The sequence below is a fragment of the Gavialis gangeticus genome, unplaced genomic scaffold (assembly GCF_001723915.1).
Source record: "Gavialis gangeticus isolate Ggan-Ray unplaced genomic scaffold, GavGan_comp1, whole genome shotgun sequence".
NCBI lineage: Eukaryota > Metazoa > Chordata > Crocodylia > Gavialidae > Gavialis > Gavialis gangeticus.
In genome coordinates, this window is record NW_017728995.1 from 14,017,181 (window position 1) to 14,022,774 (window position 5,594).

Consider the following 5,594-nt stretch of genomic DNA (forward strand, 5'->3'; position numbering starts at 1 on the left):
TTGAGTGACTTCTTAGCATGGAAAGAACCAGGGTCATTATCTGGCATGCTGATCTCTACAGAGACCAGGTTGAGAGACAAACACCATGGCTGCATGACACTTCCATTGCACATACAAAATCTGTGATGTTCTCTACTCCTACATATACGGTTGGAATCAACAGTTAGCTTACATATGCTTGAAAAAAGTGAAAAAAAGGGCTAGTGAATGCTCTTGCAGTATAATTCCAATTAGAATTGTTTATGAATAATTTTCCTTATTATTTGTTGAGCAGGAGCATGCAGTACACTCTGCCTTGTGCCACTCTGGCTCCAGGAAACAATATGAAACATGAGAGAGAAAAAAAAAATGCATGACTTATTTACAACCTTGACTTCCTTTGGAATTAAGCCCTGCATTTCTCTGGTATTCTGTAACATTTAACTGGTAATTATGCTTATTTAATTGATTTTTGTTTATCTAACACTTCAATAAGATCAAAACAAAAAAGCCATCGGAACGCAAAGTGCATGCTGCGATTTCAAATTGTAAATGTCATTTTTAAGCTTTTATTACCAAAATGTAGTATTTTGTACCATTTCATTAAAAATGTATCTGGCTATGCTCCAATACTATTTAACTATAAACAGGAAGAGCCTTGGAGGACAAGTAATCATGCTTAAATGACATAAAGATCATTAAAATAATGTTCCAAAAGCCTTGCAAAATTAGACATTGCAAGAAAGTGTTCTTTTTTTGCCAGATGGAGAAATGTGCTGAAATGGTAGCTGTGTGTGGGAAGGGAGACTGTCTGTACAATCTTTTCATCATACTAGAGTCATATAGTGTGCATAAGCATAATGTGGGCTTGTCACAATGGTACCTCACACCTTATTTTTATCAAATGTGCTTGCGTTCATGATATCTCCCACTCTGCAGTGTACTAGTGAAGCTTATGCAGAATCTGAGCCTGGGAATTCCCTGCAATATTTCCTTAGACTTGTCAACTAGATTTATTCATAGATGAGAACAAATGAGCGTGTCAGCATAAGTTATCGTGGTAATTTGTGAAACTGTTAATGAGATATTTTCAGAGCTCATAAAAAGGAAGAACTGTGTCATTAAATTACTGCACAATAATTTTATTTTGATACAGGGAGAGCACCAATATTTTATCAAAAATGACACCCTGATGCATCAGTGAACTGAAGATGTGTGGTTAAATATTGAAAAGAAAGAATATCTAACAGCTCTCTTAGAACTTAGTGCTTACTCACGAAAATGTGGAAAAGAAAAAAACAAGTGTTAATTGCAAGGAAGCGTGAAATGACCACAAAGAGAATCTGCACGTCTCAAGGTAATATATTTGCTTGTTTGAAGAATTTTACAAAGTTGGCTTCTATAGCATTTGTAGACACATGTGAATAGGAAATGTGATAACCATGATAAGAGACAAAAAAATAATAATAATTTATTAATATTTATTAATTAGTATGTTATGGAGAGTACTAATAGGGTCAGTAGGGTTAACCTATACTATATTTCCAAGCCATACAACTGACCAAAGACTATCTGTTGTCTTTTCATTACCAGGGCCTTTCCCTCAACTAGCATTCACTAGGAGATATTCTGTTACGAACAAAGAAAAGCCACTTAATTCCATTAAGCCTTTATGTGCTGCATAAAAAAAGACAGCTACTGAGAATCCATTACAACATAACCATTTTGTGTTTTATGTGATATTTAATACATAATCATAATGACTCCATGGGCATCAGAAAGATATGTATATTGTATATGACATTTAATTCTAGTGTTTAACTTGATTTGCATAACTAGTAACTTATATTAATTCTTACATTTTCTTAATAGATCCACACTAAAGTGGGAATAGAAACTAGGGCTGTGGGAGTTGGTTATGCCAGAATATAGCTTTTCATGTCAATTTAGCAGTCCAGATTCTGTTAATATCATTAATGACCAAGAACCTGATAGCTGATGGCTGTTCTATAGCTTATCTGACATGAACTGCTGATTTTAATCCAGTTTCTTGCAGTCTGATATAGTCATCATGTAAACTAATGGTGCCCTCAATTTTCACCCTTATTATGAATCAGTCTTAGAATTGTGAGCTGGCATGGAATGGCAAACTCTTTTGAATCCTAAAATTTCTCTCTCCTCAGAGTTTAATTTGCATAGTCATTTTCCTTAGGGTGGGAAGGTGAGATGATAAAGCTGGTTCTTAATGTTATTTCACTGTGACTTAGAAAACCGTTTTTCTGATTTTTCATCAACTTCTTATATGATGTTGGGTAAATCACCTAGTCATTCTGTGCCTCAGCTCTTGGTCTGTAAAACTGGGACAATGGCATTTCTGCATTTATACAGGTGTTCAGAGGCGTCAGATAGTAAGTTAATGGAAGCCCTGGGAACACCTAAGGTAGACAGACAAGTAGACTGATCCATTCTGTAGACAAACAGAGAATAATCTTCACTGCCAATTTTGTCCTATCCATCCAGAACAGTATACTAATTTAAAAGCCAATAAAGAAAACGGACAACAAAGGTAGTTGGTTCTGTTTAGCTGGTATGAAAGCTTTGATTTGAATATTCTTGTTCATGATTTATAATCTCTTAATAACTAAACATTGAGAAACCAGGATGCACTTGTCCTGTATCACAAGATACAAGGACTTTATGATTATATTTCTTTTGATACAGTATAACACTGTGAACATTACAGAAGCCATTTATAAAAAAAAAAAAGCTAGTAAAGAACAGTAGACCAAACAGTAGCCATCATAAGGAGTGTGTGTGTTTGGGCGCGTGCGCACATACCTACCCAAATTTCAGTTTCTTATATTTAGTATAAATTATTCTAGGGGAGAAGCAGAAACGAGAATTAGTACAAGCTCTGTCTCAACAACAGACGTGTTGTAATCATATGTTTCCACTATGGTGACGTACTAGGAAAAGAGAAAGTTAGGAACTCAGCATTGATCTGCCAGCAGAGGTTGCTCTTATATTAACGATTAACCTAGGAGCTTATAACCAGTTAAAAATATGAAGAAATTAAACAAGATTGTTTTAATGATTAAATGGTCTAAATGCTGGAATTTCATAAAATAATTTTTATCATGTCAGGTATGTGGTAATTTCTGAGAGCTACATTCTGCCACACTTCGTCTGGTGTAGCAGAACAGTTTTATCTTCAGGCAGCTCTATTGATTTCAATTAAACACCTTGAGTAGGAATATGTTGTTCATTGCAAATAAGTATATACGAATTTGGCATTAGTTACCAAAAATGATGTTTTTTCCCCCCATTTATTAATTTCCTTGAATGTAAAGTGACATCCCTGAAATGAAAGCAGTTTATTGCTTGCTAGGAGCAAACCTGTGCTAATTTAAGAAAATCAGAATTAAAGTTTTTGAAGCATATCCAGGCATGTTTATAAGGCCTGTATCATTCCAAACAGTAGCTTTCCTAAATATTCTCCTTCTAATTTGCCACCATCCTAAAATGTTCAACTGACTTAATATTAGGTCATGTGATTTTAGGTCTCCAACTTCCACCTTAAATTCTAAGCAAACCACAAACAACTGCAATGTATTTAGTCTGAAAACTTCTTAGAGCGCTCATTACTCATAACCAATAGTAAGTAAAGGAGTGAAATGACCTGGACAATGGAACATTTAAATCTTTGCACAAGATGCTCTGCTGGTGCTGGAGTGATTTCACAAATAACAGCTGTGGAGTTTGTTAACATATGAATCCCCTTGAGATAATTTGGAGAAACCAAATGTGCTAAACTAAACACCTCATTAAAGCAGTACTTAGAAAAAAGCACAACTAATTTCAAATTCCACTTAAAAAATTTAAGATGTAGTAAGAGATATTCAGTAATATAGAATGCATTTATCTGTATTGTTGGAAACCACCTTTTGAAACATCTGTAACATTATGACTTTTATGCTAAAATGCACTTGAGACTGAAGTGATTTTGAAGTGCATTCTTTTACAAAAACCAATTAAATGAAGGTAATAATGTTCTTCACCCTAAACTCATGACTGAACTAAATGCACCAGCCCCAAGACTGTCATCAGGTATACAGGTCACAGCTTCTATTGAATTTTGTGGTTTGATGAACCAAAACAGAAGCTCATGGAAGTCAATGGAAATTTTTCTCTTCCTTCAATGGGCTTTGGACCAGGCCCAATGGGGGCTGTGCTGACGTGTTTGGGGGACAGTTTAGGCCCACAGTGGGAAGCTGTAATGTAGAAACACTGAATAAAGGATAAGGAAGGTCTCTATACTAATTCCACAGGAAGACACCTTTCTTCTGCTTTAAGTTAACCCATGTTACTGGGTAACTGGGTGACGATTTATGGCTATTTTATATAGAAGATGAGTCTAGAGGTACATACAGATGTTGAGGAAGGTTATGGGGAGGTTAGATCACATTAGAAGTGGCCACCTGATCTAACTTTGTTTGCCCAGGTGTGGACCCCCCCCCCCCCGAGTTAGGTCAATCTAAGTGCTAACTGTACAGAAATTCAGGATGGTTAGAATAATCTAAATATAGTCAACCCAACCTAGGTTAATGTACCTCAGAGGTACTCTAATTTAGATCCAGTCCAATGACACCAATCTAATTGAATTTCTGTAGTTAGCATGCAACCCCAGAGCTGGGAAAGCCCAAGTACTGACCCCAGCCTTGGAGCTGCACTTTTTCTCTCCCTGCGCTGGCACTAAGCTATTTTTAGCCCTACTTGCCCCACCGTCAGATGGGAACCCCTTCCCACAGACCAGCGAGCCCCACCTTGAGCCTGCCAACCCCCCTGCATCCTGCAAGCCACTCCAAGTGGCGATTTTACAAGTGCTGAGAGCCAAGGAAGTCTGTTCAGATGGAGGGGAAGTAAGTTGGGGTGGAGGGAGGGCCAGGTGTGATTGTGGGGAGTTGTTCATCTGGGGGTGGGGGAGTCAAGGGATTAAAAATAACCCCAGGTGGGGGGAACAGCATCCTACTTATTCCTGAAGCCACCCTGTGGACCCAGCTAGCCTCCCCTAATCCCACCAAACCCTCTCAGACCCCACCAACCCCCTACAAATCTCCCTAGTCCCCACTACACCCCACTTGCCCCCTGATCCTGCCCAACACCCTTGGACCCTACCAACCCTACCCTCAGACCCCACTAGCCCCTGATCTCCCCAAGTCCCTCTGCAGACCCTGCTTGCCCCCCAAGGCTCCCTGATGGCCCCAAGGCCCCAGTTAGCCCTCCATGCTGCTGACTTACATGAGGGGCTGGCAGGGGAGATTATGCTTAAGGGCAATCAACACGGGTTCATTAGAATCAGGTCCTGTCAGACCAACCTGGTGGCCTTCTATGACCAGGTCATCAAATCCTTAGATGCAGGGGTAGCAGTGGACATAGTATTCCTGGACTTTCGGAAGGCCTTTGACACTGTCTCTCACCCTGTTCTCATTAAGAAACTGGGGGACTGTGGTGTCGACACCCACACAGTCAAATGAGTCGCCAACTGGCTGGAGGGCTGCACCCAGAGAGTGGTTGTGGATGGGTCATTGTCGACCTGGAGGGATGTGGGCAGTGGG

At 39.1% G+C, this 5,594-nt stretch overlaps 1 long non-coding RNA gene across 8 annotated transcripts in view; it reads left to right on the plus strand.

The window, feature by feature from the left end:
• The window catches only part of LOC109287948, a 153,416-nt gene that overhangs the window by 99,212 nt on the left and 48,610 nt on the right, over positions 1-5,594 (plus strand). For 2 of the 8 annotated variants that reach the window (XR_002095021.1, XR_002095022.1), the window contains exon 6: positions 1,136-1,336. The exons of 5 other annotated variants lie outside the window; for them this stretch is intronic. This is a non-coding gene — a long non-coding RNA (uncharacterized LOC109287948). Of the gene's footprint in view, positions 1-1,135; positions 1,337-1,572; positions 4,473-5,594 lie in introns of those variants that run through there. One more of the 8 variants, XR_002095024.1, reaches the window with a different exon arrangement.